This window comes from Stegostoma tigrinum, unplaced genomic scaffold (assembly GCF_030684315.1).
Source record: "Stegostoma tigrinum isolate sSteTig4 unplaced genomic scaffold, sSteTig4.hap1 scaffold_70, whole genome shotgun sequence".
NCBI classification, from domain to species: Eukaryota; Metazoa; Chordata; class Chondrichthyes; order Orectolobiformes; family Stegostomatidae; genus Stegostoma; species Stegostoma tigrinum.
The window spans coordinates 295,690-311,057 of record NW_026728643.1 but is presented as its reverse complement, the minus strand read 5'-3'; positions in this window follow the sequence as shown (position 1 = coordinate 311,057).

The window sequence follows — 15,368 nt, the reverse complement described above, 5'->3', positions numbered from 1 at the left end:
ATTCAAAATTGGCTTGAAGGCAGGGGATTGTTTTACAGACTGGAGACCAGTGACCAGCCGTGTGCTGCAAGTATCAGTGCTGAGTTCCCTGCTTTCCATCATTAATATAAAGGGTTTGGATGTGAATATCAGAGACATGGTTAGTAAGTTTACAGATGACATCAAAAAGTGGTGCCGTGGACAGTGGTGAAGTTTATCTCAGAGTGCAAAGGGACATTGATCAGATGGGCCAATGGGCCAAGGAGTGGCTGATGGAGTTTAATTTAGGTAAATGAGAGGTTTTGCGTTTGGTAGAGTAAAGCAGGGCAAGACTTTGTGCCCCACACCTCAGGAAGGACATACTAGCCCTGGAGCATGTCCAGCGGAGATTCACACAGATGATCCCTGGAATGGTACGTTTAACGTATGATGAACGGCTAAGGATCCTGGGATTGTACTCATCAGAGTTCAGAAGGTTGAGGGGAGACCCAATAGAAACTTACAAAATAATGGATGGCTTAGAAGGGGTGCACGCTAGGAAGTTGTTTCTGTTAGGCAGGAGACTAGGGGAGACTAAGTTGTTTGTGTTAGGCGGGAGGAGAGCGAGAGCCAGACAGAGAGAGCGCCAGGAGGCTGTCGGGAAGGTAACATTTTTTATTCCCACTTTAAAAAGCTTACCTCGAGCGTGGGCCGTCTTCATGTCCTTGGGCAGGAAAAAGAGTGGAAGGGCGATAGTCATTGGGGATTCAATTGTAAGGGGAATAGATAGGCGGTTCTGCGGTGGAAAACGGGACTCCCGAATGGTATGTTGCCTCCCAGGTGCACGGGTCAGGGATGTCTCCGGTCGGCTGCAGAACATTCTGAAGGGGGAGGGTGAACAGCCAGTTGTCGTGTTGCATATAGGCACCAACGATATAGGCAGAAAACGGGATGAGGTCCTACAAGCAGAATTTAGGGAGTTAAGAGCCAAGTTAAAAAGTAGGACCTCAAAGGTAGTAATCTCAGGATTGCTACCAGTGCCATGTGCTAGTCAGTGCAGAAATGAAAGAACAGCTAGGATGGATGCATGGCTTGAGAGATGGTGTAGGAGGGAGGGGTTCAGATTTTTGGGACTTTGGAACCGGTTCTGGAAAACGTTGAACTATTACAAATTGGATGGTCTACAGCTGAGCCATACTGGAACCAATGTCTTTGGGGGTACTTTTGCTAATGCTGTGGGGGAGGGTTTAAACTAATGTGGCAGGGGGATGGGAACCAAATATTGGACAGAAAAGAGGTAGGAACGAAAGCCTGTAGGGAACTAGTTAATGGAGTCAGTGTGACTAAAGGGAACAGTTGTCGGGGAGCAGATGATGAACACAAAGGGACAGGTGGTCTGAGGTGCATTTGTTTTAATGCGAAAGGTGTAGTTGATAAGGCAGATGAGCCTAGGGCTTGGATCAGTACCTGGGAGTATGATGTTATTGCTGTTACTGAGGCTTGGTTGAGGGAAGAATATGATTGGCAACTAGTTGTCCCAGGATATCGATGCTTCAGTGGGGTTAGAGAGGGAGGAAAAAGGGGTGGACGAATTGCAGTACTTGTCAAAGACGATAACACAGCCGTACTGAAGGAAGGCCCCATGGAGGACTCAAGCAATGAAGCAATATGGGTAGAACTCAGAAATAGGAAGGATGCAGTAACAAAATTGGGGCTGTACTACAGGCCTCCCAACAGCGAGCATGAGATAGAGGTACAAATATGTAAACAGATAATGGAAAGTTGGAGGAGAAACAGGCTGGTGGTGATGGGAGATTTTAATTTTCCCAACATTGACTGGGATTCACTCAGTGTTAGGGGTCAAGATGGAGCAGAATTTGTAAGGTGTGTCCAGGAGGGTTTTCTCGAGGAGTATGTATGTAGTCCAACTCGGGAAGGTGCCATACTGGACCTGGTGCTGGGGAATGAACCTGGCCAGGTGGTTGATATTACAGTAGGGGACTACTTTGGAAATAGTGACCACAATTCCGTAAGTTTTACAATACGCATGGACAAGGATGGGAGTGGTCCTAAATGAAGAGTACTAAACTGGGAGAAGGCTGACTATACCAAGTTTCCGGAGGATGTGAGGAATGTAGATTGGGAGAAACTGTTTGAAGGTAAATCCCCATTTGGTGTGTGGGAGGCTTTTAAGGAGAGGTTGATTAGCATGCAGGAGAGACATGTTCCTGTGAAAATGAGGAATAGAAAAGGCAAGATTAGGGAACCATGGATGACAGTTGAAATTGTGAGACTAGCCAAGAGTAAAAAAGGAAGCATACATGAGGTCTAGGCAACTGAAGACTGGCGAAGCTTTACAAGAATATCGGGAATGCAGAGCGAATCTGAAACGAAGGATTAAGAGGGCTAAGAGAGGTCATGAGATATTGCTGGCAAACATGGTTAAGGAAAATCCCAAAGCCTTTTATTCATATATAAAGAGCAAGAGGGTAACTAGAGAGAGGATTTGACCGCTTAAGGACAAAGAAGGAAAGTTATGTGCTGATTCAGAGAAAATGGGTGACACTCTTAACGAGTATTTTGCCTTGGTATTCACCAAGGAGAGGGACATGACAGATGTTGAGGTTAGGGATAGATATTTGCTTACTCTAGGTCAAGTTGACATCAGGAAGGAGGAAGTGTTGGGTATCCTAAAATTCATTAAGCTGGAGAAGTCCCCTGGTCTGGATGGTATCTATCCCAGGTTGCTGAGGAAAGCGAGAGAGGAAATAGCCCGGGCCTTAACAAATATCTTTGCAGCATCTTTAGACACAGGTGAGGTCCCGAGGGCTGGAGACGTGGTAATGTTGTCCACTTGTTTAAGAAGGGCAGCAAGGATAATCCAGGAAATTATTGACTGGTGAGCCTGACATCAGTGGAAGGGAAGCTGCTGGAGAAGATACTGAGGGATAGGATCTATTCCCATTTGGAAGAAAATGGGCATATCAGTGACAGGCAACATGGTTTTGTGCAGGGAACATCATGTCTTACCAACTTAATAGTATTCTTTGAGGACGTGACAAAGTTGATTGGTGAGGGAAAGGCTGTAGATGTCATATACATGGACTTCAGTAAGGCGTTTGATAAGGTTCCCCATGGCAGGCTGATGGAGAACGTGAAGTCACATGGGGTCCAGGGTGTGCTAGCTAGATGGATAAAAAACTGGCTAGGCAACGGGAGACAGAGAGTTGTAGTGGAAGGGCGTTTCTCAAACTGGAGACCTGTGACCAGTAGTGTTCCACAGGGATCTGTGCTGGGACCACTGCTGTTTGTGATATATTTAAATGACTTGGAGGAAGGTGTAGGTGGTCTGATCAGCAAGTTTGCAGATGACACTAAGATTGGTGGAGTAGCAGATAGTGAAGGGGACTGTCAGAGATTACAGCAGAATATAGATAGACTGGAGAGTTGGGCAGATAAATGGCAGATGGAGTTCAATCTGGGTAAATGCAAGGTGATGCATTTTGAAAGATCAAATTCAAGTGCGAACTATACAGTAAATGGAAAAGTCCGAGGGAAAATTGATGAACAGAGAGATCTGGGTGTTTCAGTCCATTGTTCCCTGAAAGTGGCAACACAGGTCAATAGGGTGGACAAGAAGGCATATGGCATGCTTTCCTTCATTGGACGGGGTAATGAGTGCAAGAGTTGGCAGGTCATGTTGCAGTTGTATAGGACTTTGGTTTGGCCACATTTGGAGTACTGTGTACAGCTCTGTTTGCCATATTACCAAACGAATGTGAATGCTTTGGAGAAGGTGCAGAGGAGGTTCACCAGGAAGTTGCCTGGTATGAAGGGTGCTAGCTATGAAGAGAGGTTGAGTAGATTAGGATTATTTTCATCAGAAAGACAGAGATTGAGGCGGGACCTGATTGAGGTCTACAAAGTCATGAGGGGTATAGACAGGGTGGGTAGCAAAAAGCTTTTTTCCCAGAATGGGGGACTCAATTACTAGGGGTCATGAGTTCAAAGTGAGAGGAGGAAAGTTTTAGGGAGATATGCGTGGAAAGTTCTTTGCACAGAGGGTGGTGGGTGCTTTAAATGCGTTGCCAGCGGAGGTGGTAGACGCAGACACGTTAGCGTCCTTTAAGATATATTTGGACAGGCATATGGATGGGCAGGGAGAAAATGGACCCAGACCGTTAGAAAATAGATGACATGTTAGACAGAGGATCTTCTGGATGTGAGTGTGCTCGCTGAGCTGGAAGGTTAGTTTTCAGACGTTTCATCGCTATTCTAGGTAACATCATCAGTGAGCCTCCGATGAAGCGCTGGTGTTATGTTCCACTTTCTTTTGATCTGTTTCGGTTTCTTTGGGTTGGTGATGTCATTTCCTGTGTTGGTGATGTCATTTCCCGTTCGTTTCCTCAGAGGATGGTACATTGGCTCCAAATCAATGTGTTTGTTGATGGAGTTCCGGTTGGAATGCCATGCTTCTAGAAATTCTCGTGCGTGTCTCTGTTTGGTTTGACCCAGGATGGATGTGTTGTCCAAATCAAACAGGACAATTGGACAATCAAATGGACAAACAGGCAGAAAGCTAGCCACCAGGGTACATGAACATCAACTAGCCACAAAACGACATGACCCACTATCACTAGTATTCTTACATACCGATGAGGAAGGACACCACTTTGATTGGGACAACACATCCATCCTAGGACAAGCCAAACAGAGACATGCACGAGAATTCCTCGAAGCATGGCATTCCAACTGGAACTCCATCAACAAACACATTGATTTGGAGCCCATCTACCATCCTCTGAGAAAAAGAACAGGAAATGACATCACCAACACAAGGAAACCTAAACAGATAAATAGAAAGCGGGACATAACACCAGTGCTTCATCGGAGACTCACTGATGATGTTACCTAGAATGGTGACGAAACGTCTGAAAACTAACCTTCCAGGTCAGCGAGCAAAGTCACATCCAGAAACTCAACTTGAGCTACAAATCTTCTCAAAACTCGCTAACAGATGATCTTGATTGGCGTAGGCTTGGAGGGCCGGAGGGCCTGTTCCTGTGCTGTAATTTTCTTTGTTCTTTGTTCTTTGACCCATGGGCACTGCCTTAAAATTAGAGGCGACAAATTTTAAACTGAAATGAGATGAAATTTCTTCAGCCAGCGAGTGGTGGGCTTGTGGAATTCATTGCCACTGAGTGCAGTGGAGGCCAGGACGTTGGATGCCTTCAAGGCAGAGATCGACAAATTCTTGATCTCACAAGGAATCAAGGGCTACAGGGAGCGTGCAGGGAAGTGGAGTTGAAATGCCCATCAGCCATGATTTAAAAGGCAGAGTGGACTTGATGGGCCAAATGGCCTTACTTCCACTCCTATGTCTTATAGACTTCTGGTCTTATACAGTTAATGTTGGGGCCCTGGGGACTGTTGCTGAATAAAGAGACCTTGGCTGCACTCACATAGTTCCTTCAAAGTGGAGTAGCATGTGAGACAGGGTAGGGAAGGACACATTTGCCATGATTGCCCTAATCAGTCAGGGCATTGGGTATAGGGGTTGGGATGGCATGTTGCTCCTGTACAAGACATTGATGAGGTCACTTTAAGAATACTGCACACATATCGATTGGCTCTGCTAAAGGAAGAAAGTTGTTATTTTTGAGAGGGCGCAGAAAAAAGATTTACAAGGATGTTCCTCGACTGGAGGGTTTGAACTGTAGGGAGAGGCCGAATAGTTTGAAAGGTTTTCCCCTGGAGTGTCAAAGCCTGAGGGCTGACATGACAGATTTTTTATAAAATTTCAATTCCATGAATATTCTGAATAACCAAGGTCCATTTCTCAGGGGGAGGGGTGGCCAAAAGTCAAGTGCTAAGTTCAAAGCTGAGAGGGGAACAACTTCGAAGTGAACTTACAAAGATCAAAAAACAAAGAAAATTCAGCCCTCCAAGCCTGGTCAAGCCCAGGCAGGTGGGACTAGGATAGTTTGGGATTATGTTTGATATGGACTGGTTGGACTGAAGAGCTGTCTGACCCTGTAATTCTTTCACTAGCTCTATTCCCACCTCCATGTATTCTCTGGGGCATACCAGAGCAAAGTACCAAACTTCAGATCAATTAGTTTTGAGCAATTCCTCTTTATTAATTCTAATCTCGCACAGTTTCTCATTTTCACAGTCACTGTCCTGTAGAATTTCTGGAAGGTTTTCTGTATCATCTTCTGTGGAGACAGAATTAATGTATTTCACTCAACAGTGGGTCAGTGGGGTTGGGGTGAAGAGAGACGGCCTCTGTCACCAAGTGAATACATCGGAGCACTGCACTTAGGAGATGATGGACATGGCACCCACTCCTGCTCGGAGAGTTCTAGAATCTAAACAGTTCAGTGAAACTGTCATTTGATGACCATCGATGGGTTATGCTGAAACCAGTGACACAAAGCCGTGACCACCTCATTTTCGAATCAATCTGTCTTCACACTTTGCAACTGGCATAGGTCCAGGTAGAGACAAGAATCAGTCTCCAGTCAAAATTTTAGTAACTGCAAGTGTGTCCAGAAGAGAACTGCAACTGGAAAGGAGCAGATTATGATTTATTTATAAACAGCACTGAGGCAGAAGTGAAGACTGGGGATATTATTGGTGATAAAGTGAATATTATGATACAGATCAGCACAGGGCAAAATGGGCCAAAGGTGGCTATGAATACTTTTCTTCATCCTCAGATGTTTGGAAGTGAAGCCATGGCATTAGAATTGAGTTTGTGACTGATAGTGAATACAATAGTTTCCATCTTTGTCAAATACAGAAAATAGAAGTCGAGGTGCTGTTCACAAAGTCTTACAGAATTAATAAATGGAAAGACACAGAGAAACTTACCAGGAACACCAACAAAAGTGAGAATGAGACAGTAACCTGCTTGAATAATTATCAGGACAGCTTCTATTCGCAATGTTAATCGTATCCAATTGAATGTAAGCCAGTCAAGGCCATCAGATAAACTCCTGTCCATTATTGGAATATTCCAATCTATTCCTCTCAAATTCTGGTGCGTTGTCGTAACTTTCCACTCCATTGTTCTCACATTCTGATCCAATATTGGAACATCCCAATCTGCTGGTCACAGATTCTGATCTCGCTCCTCTCTGGAACTGCTGATCACAATCGTATTGAGGATGACACAGCCACTGATACTATTTGATAACACATTGAAAGAAACCACTTATTAATAGAAGCGGGAAACCCTCCAGTGACACAGTCAGTATCCATGGGGACAGACATTAATTTGATTCACGGAACAAACAGTTCCAGTTAACCCCTTTCACTACAACACTTTAAATGTAACATAAATACCTGTTCTGGGTGGGAAGTTGACATTGCCTGCTATTGGTCTTTGTGCTCATCTCCAATTACTCTCACACTATTAGACATAAAGGGGAAAGGTGAAGATTTCTTTTCACAGGCTCGATGACTCTACTGTGTTATCCACATGAGGCGTTCGGTGCAACCACATTCCTAAGAGCCATTCAAGAGGTTGTCACTGCGCTGAAGCCTCCTCCACTATAAGTGCCAATGTAAGCCCTGTCTCTGGACACAATTGCCCTGAAGAAAGACAGGAAATGCTGAACTTTCCTCTCATTTCCCTGGTAAGGCAACATTTTATCTTTAACACAATACATTCAATAATTTGCCTCTAAAGTTGCAATCATTTTTTCACGGTTTATACACATTTTCTTTCCCGTTTCCTTTGGCCTTAGCTTAAAAGTTAGCATTACATTTCCAATTGCTGTATTTATTGGGATTAAAGAGTCAGAGACAGCATCTATGTGACTGGTTAGCAACCAGAAAGGAATTGGAGAATAGGAAATGCAGACTGGGCAGGAGTAAAGCGATATCCCCCAGACACCAATATCTTCTTATAGTCAGAATAAAATAAAGTGCAGAGAAGGAAAAAGAATATCCTTGTCTAAAGGAATGGCGAGTGACGATGTAAACAAAACACAATAGTTTGGAATAGAGGAGAAATGATTTGATATGTACTCGGTCAGTGTGTGCAGATAGAAAAGACTGTTCAGGTATGCACAAGACATGCAGAGTTAATAATTGAGACATAGTTCACAAAATATGATGCAGACGATGTACGAAATTTATAAAACATTTAAACATTGTTTGATTGTCAGCTGATGTGTTCTGTTCCCATTCTCTCAAGAATTTCCCCTCTCTGGGTTTCCATGCTCTCCTCTCTCATTCTTATCAGTTTGTCTGTTATAAATTCCTGCTGCGTGTGTCCCACCTTATTTCAATTAATTAACACACGACACGGAAACAAATATACTGACCTGCTGGGTTCTGTCAATGGCTGGCGTCTGTCATATTAGTGTAGATAAAAGTTCTGGCATCAGACAGAGAATGCGAACATATCACTCTGTTGCACATTCGTTATACTGAGCAACACAGCACACAGAAATTGCCAGAGTAGCGAAGTACATTTACTTCTGTCAACAATCTATTTTTCTCTATTTTTACACCTCTTAATCCATACTCCCTCTCTGTTTCAGTCTCCCTCTCTATTTATATCTTGTTAATAAATCCTCCAATAGTGCCCGGTATCACATCTCTCAAACCTCCCTCTTTCAGTTAGATCTGTTGCTCATTTGTGATTATAATTGAGGAACATCACCACAAAGGAGGAAGGAAGTTGCCAGAGTTGATAGGAAGGGAAGCCGAGCAGGGAAAACAGTGGAGCAGCAATGGCAGGAGTTTCTTGGGATAATTCGAAGGCACATTTTAAATTCCTCCCAAGGGAGAAGAAGCATACTCAGGGAGGACAAGGCAGCTGTCGGTAATACAGGAAGTCAGGGACAGCATAAGAGCAAAAGAGAAAGCGTTCAAGTGGTGAAGACTATTGGAAATCCAAAGGATTAGTAAGACTTGAAACTCCATCTTAGGGGAAATGATAAAAACAATAGGGAGGAGAAGATGAAATATGATGGCAAGCTTGTTAATAATATAAAAGAAGATTGCAAGAGGTCTTTAGATATATAACAAGGAAGAGAGGGAAACATGACCAAACACGGGACTGCTGGAAATGAGGCTGGAGTAGTTATGGGAAACATAGAAATGGTGGTGTATCTGAAGAGGGACTTTGCATCAGTCTTCAGGGTGGAAGACACCAGCAGCCAGCCAGAACATAAAGCGAATCAGAGGCAGAGGTAAATGAGGTGACCATCAGTAAGGAGAAGGTGCTGGGGAAGCTGAAAGATTTGAAGGTAGATAAATTAACCAGATCAGATGGACTGTGCGCCATAGTTCTAAGGAGATAGCAGACAAGTTTGTTTGGCTTTGCTGGTGATCTTTCAGGAATCGCTGGAGTCAGAGAGGGTCCCAGAAGACTGGCAAATATCACCCCGCTGTTTAAAGAGAGAGAGACACAGAAATCAGGAAATTATAGGTGATGGGGCAATGAAAAATATTTTGAATAAGGCTGAGTGGATCCTTAGTTTTATGAGTAGAGATCCAGAGTATAAAAGCAGGGAAGTGGTGGAGTATATTGAAACAATATTTGATTAAGCTACAGCATGACAAGGGTTAAATTTATAAATCGTATTACAAACAGAAGACTTGAAAGTGCAGTTGAAATGAAGGAAATCGGTTTAAAGCATACAGGAGCGCACATGACAAACAAATTGTTGCCCAGACCCTGTCGCTAAGGATGTCAGGAACTGCCTGTGAGTAAATTGAGTTTAAAAAAGTCTGAAAAGCACAATGAAAGCTGTTGCTGCAGAGGTCCCGATGTACAACAATGTCATCAATATTGAAGATGAAATAAAGCCGGTTATTTGAAAAGATCGCACTTATTCCTCCTTCCTCAGCAACCCAAAACACACCTTCCAGGAGAACCAGCATTTCACTTGCACTCTTTCAATCCAGTCTACTGTCATTGCTGCTCACAATGCTGCCTGCTTTACACTGGCAAGACCAAAGAGAGACTGCTTTGCCAAACACTTCCACTCTGTCTGTAGGAATAAACCTAACCTTCTTGTTGCTTCCAATTTCGATACTATACCTTGTTCTCATGCTAACGTTTCGATCCTGGGTTCCTGCAAAGCTTCAACGCAGGGCATCCCAAGCTCGAGTTACACCTCATTTTACGCTTTGAGCTTTCTAGCTTGTAGGCTTTAATATTCAATTCCATAACTTCACAGCCTGACACCATTGGGAATGTTCTCCATTTTTTGTACGTTCTCCCTCCCGGCGTCCGTGTGACCTTGTCATGTTTGTTTAACTTGCACTCAATGGAAAGAAACCATCTTCCCCCATTCACACCTGCATTTACTCCCATTTTGCATCTGTTTCTCTTTCACCACAACTAAATGTCCATTTGTCTTTTGCACTGTACACCACACCCTCTGTTTTCTGTCACTCCTCCTGCACATCTGTCAAGGTACTTTTTCAATCCTTTTCAGTTCTGAAAAAGGCTCACGCTGGACTTGAAATCTTAATTCTGTTTCTCCATCTCCACAGATGCATCCAGACTTGCTGAGTTTCTCCAGAAATGAATCAGCACAAAATAAATTTTCAACAAAACATAGAACTGTGGACACTGGAAATCTGAAACAAAAACAAAAATTGCTGATGAAACTGAGAGCTTTGAAGAAGTGTCACCGGATCTGACAGATTAACTTTGCTTTCAATCCACAGATGCTGCCAGACCTGCTTAGTTTCTTCGGCAATTTCTATTTTCAAATAAATTCCAACAGTGTGTGTCAAAGCTGCACAAACGCCCTGTCCAACATGGAGCATCATACACTGGGAAGTGAATGGCACAGCAAGGTGCACTAATTCATTGGTTAAGGCTGGCATCACTGGCACTACAGAGCACTTCATCATGGTCAGGCAGATAAACAGGGAGAAGCACATTCACTTTAAAAACAGAAGATTTCACTGGGGCAAGCGAAAAGATTCAGATGAATATGTTAAATGTGCTTTGAGGAATGTGACAAATTGGAGGCGTGACATCACTCTGAGAAGAATAAGAACATTAAAATAGAAGTGTTACCACATCAGAACCCACAGTAGGTCACTGAGTACAGGAGCGATGGGGACTCGGACTGAACTGGGGGACAGGCAGTACAATTACATTGCACATATTGCAGCTCAAACCTGGGCATTCATGTGGTGATGTAAACCACAGCAACAGCAGCAGCAGAATTGTGTTCAACCACAATCTGGAACTTTTTGTCCCAGAGAATCCCTCAGTCTATGGTTACCATGAAGCTGATCAATGGTTCAGTGACAAATGCAGGCAAACACGCCAGGGTCAGAACCATCTGAACCTAAACTGATGCCAGCCCATTATAAATGCCAGATTTGGCTGCTTGCATTCCAAACAGCAGAACTAACCCATTACAGACAGGGCAAAGTGATTGCATGACCAACAGACCAGAAGTCCTGCCACAACCAGTCATAAATGGTGATTGACAGTTAAACAACTCCCTGGAGGAGAGGGCTCCACAAATATCCCCATCCGAAACAATGGAACAGCCCTCCACATCAGTACAAAAGTCAAGGATGTAGTATCTGCGCCATCCTCAGCCAGAAGTATTGAGTGGATGACTTAGCTCACCCTCGTCATGATCTCCTACAAAATCACAGATGCCAGTCTTCAACAAATTCAATTCACTGCACATGATACCAAGAAAAAGATGATAAACTAAAGACACGAAGAAGATAACTGGCCCTGTCATGATCCCCTACAAAATCATAGATGCCAGTCTTCAACCAATTCAATTCACTCCACATGATACCAAGAAAAAGATGATAAACTAAAGACACGAAGAAGATAACTGGCCCTGTCGCCATTCCTGCAATGGAACTGAAGGCTTGTGCTGCACAACAAGCCGTGCCCCTGGTGAAGCTGTTTCATTCCAGCCCCAACTCTGACACCTACCTGGCAATGTGGACAATTACTCAGCTGAGCCCAGTCCCCTAAGAGGAGAATAGTTACAATCTGACCAACTGCCACACCCTCAGTCTCATCAAGATCGTCGAATTGTTGGAAGTTGTTTTTGACAGAGCTGTCAAGCAGCACAGAAATAACCTGCTCAGTGTGGTTTTTGATGGGTCCCCATGTGGAGATGTTGCTGTTGTGGATATATCATTAGATTACTAATCCAGACCAGGCTAATGCTTTGGCAGCCAAGGAATGTTAAGACAATGAACAAAAGACCAAAATTTCAAATCTGATGTCAGTAAAAGTGGGCCTTGAAACCAATATCGATTGTAAAAACCAATGTGCTTTAACAATGTACTTTCAGAATGCAAATCTACTGTGCTTTCCTGGTATGTCCTAAAAGTGACTCCAGACCAGTGTTGAACTCTTCAATGGTCTCTGAGACAGGACAGGCTGCAACATTACCTGCCAATTTTTATACTCAATGCCTAGGCCAATGATGGTTGGCATGTCGTATGCCTTGTTGACGACCTTTTCTACCTGCGTAGCCACTTTCAGTGACCTGTGTACCTGGACACCCAGATCCCACTGCCCATGAGTGCTCTTCAGGGTTCTGCCATTTACTGGATATTTTCCAGCTGGATTAGACCTTCCAAAATGCATTACCTCACATGTTTCCACATTGAACTCCATCTGCCATCTCTCTGCCCAAGTCACCAAGCTATCGATATTCAGCTTTGTCCTTTGACAGTGCTCATCGCTGTCCGCAATTTCAACAATCTTTGTGTCATCAGCAAACTTACTAATCAGACCAGTTATATTCTCCTCCAAATCATTTATATATATATATATATATATATATATATATAGCAAAGGTCCTAATACTGATTCCTGAGGAATGCCACACTTTTGATCTCAATATGACCCAAACTATCTACACACCCTTCCCCAGACTCATCATCCACCACATCGTTCTCTATGGTAAATACTGACACAAAGTTCTCATTTAATACCTCGCCATATTCCTCTGGCTCCGCATGTAAATTCCCTTCCCTGTCCTTGAGTGGGCCATCCCTCTGCCTGGCTACCCTCTTGCTCTTTGTATGTATATATGGGATTTTCTGTAATCTTGTTGGTCAATGACTTTTCATGACCACTTTATAGCCGCCCTGTCTCCTCGCTTAAATTTCTTTAATCTTTCCTTATATTCCACCCTCGAGTCATATATTCCCAGCCTCCTAGCCTCAATAAATACTTTCTCTTTCTTTCTAATTAAGCTCACAATATCTCCCATTATTCAAGATTCCCAAAACTTGGCGTACTTTCCCTCATCCTTACAGTAATGTACTTGTCCTGAGTTCCCAGCAACTTACACTTGAAAGCCTCCCACATACCAGATGTGAAATTGCCCTCAAACATCTGTCCCAATCTACATTCTTCAGTTTCGGCCTAATATTGTTATAATTAGCCTTTCCCCACTTTAGCACCTTCACTCGATAACTACAACTATCATTATCCATCAGGACCCTTAAACTTACTGAATTGTGATCACAGTCTTTGAGCTATTCCCTCATTGAGACATCGACCACCTGGGCAGGTTCATTCCCAATACTAGGTCCAGTACGGCCCCTTTCCAAGATGGACTGTCTACATTGTGTTTCAAAAAGCCCTCCTGGATTCTCTTGACAAACTCTGCCCCATCCGAGCCCCAAGCACTAAGTGAGTCCCAGTCAATGTATGGGAAGCTAAAATTACCCACAATAGCAACGTTGTACTTTTACATCTTGCCAAAGTCTGGCTACAAACCTGTTCTTCTATCTCCTGCTGACTGTATGAAGGCCTATAGTAAACCCCAAACATTGTGATTGCACCCTTCCTGTTCCTGAGTTCTACCCGTATTGCCTCGCTGTATGAGCCATCCGAGGTGTCCTCCCATGGTACAGCTGTGATGTTCACCTTAGCAAGTAGTGCAACTCACCCAACCATTATCTACCTGCCTCAATCCTGCCTGAAACACCTGTATCCTGGAACGTTAAGCGATCAATCCTGCCCCTCCCTTAACCAAGTCTCTGTAATAGCAACAAAATCACAGTTCTCAGTACTAATCCCAGCTCTAAGTTCTCCTGCCCTACCTGTTACACTTCTTGCATTGAAACAGGTGAACTTCAGTCTACTAGATCCGCTTTGATTAGCAACTACACCCAGTTTGTTCTTTCTCTGAGTCTTACTGGCCCTATTTCTCTAGTTCCCTTTCAGTCCATTCACTTTGCATTGATTCCCACACCCCCGCCAAGCTAATTTCAATCCTCCTGAGTGACACCAGCAAACCTCCCAGCCAGAATATACACCTATCCTTTTCAAATCCCAAAACATCAACTTTCCTGAACCTTTGATACTGCCTGGCCTGTTGTGATCATCCAACTCTACACCTTGTTATCTCAGATTGCAGCATCGGCAGTTCCTACTATCTCTGAGGAAGTTCTGGAATGAAACCAGTTCACTTGATGGCCATTGTCAGTACTGGCCTCTCCCTAGTGCATACAGGGCGCACTCTCTCAGTGTTGAAAATGCCTTCCTCTCCTTAGTTTATTTTTCTGGCTGATAAACCGTTATATCTCTGTACGGTCACAATGAACTGAAATTTTAATGTGCCCACACTGAATAGAAGCAGTTGACAATGTAATTGCACAATTTTCTGTACCACAGTCACAGTAACAGCAACACCACTATTGCTGCTGGAGTTGACAGGGGATGTTGGGGATGAGATGGCCTTGTGGAATTATTTCTGAATACTAATCCAAGGATCCAGGTAATGACCCACACCCCAATTCAAATCCCGCCACAGCAGATTGTGGAATTTGAATTCATTGAAATACCTGGAATGATGAAACTATTAAGCCATCATTGATCATTGGGAAAAAAAAAACACCTGGCTCACTAATGGCTTTCAGGGAAGGAAATCTGCCATCCTTACCTGGCCTGGCCTACATGTGACTCCAGACCAACAGCAATGTGGTGAACTCTCAACTGCTATTTGGAATGACCAAACCAGCCACTCAGTTATATCAAGCACCACAAAGCCTCACAGAAATGACACAGCACAGACCTATTTACAGCAATATACAGCATGTGTACGGTAGAGATGCAAGAAAAAAGCTCACAAACACCTTCTCAAGGGCAACGAGGAAAGGGAAGTAAATGCTGGCCCAGCCAGTCACACCCACAAACCATTAATGCATAAAGAAGATGACCACATTCAGGAAAGACAGACTGAGGTGACACAGCTTACTTTCAGCAGGGACTTAGAAGTACATCGACATGGGCATGGTATTCAGGAATATGGGAAAAGGCAAAAAAAGTAATTAATTCCACATTTTATTTCCATCCGACCTGATCATCAACAATCCCCTTTTTTGCTTGTATTTTTCTCTCGCTGTCTCTTTCTCAATTTATTCAACTC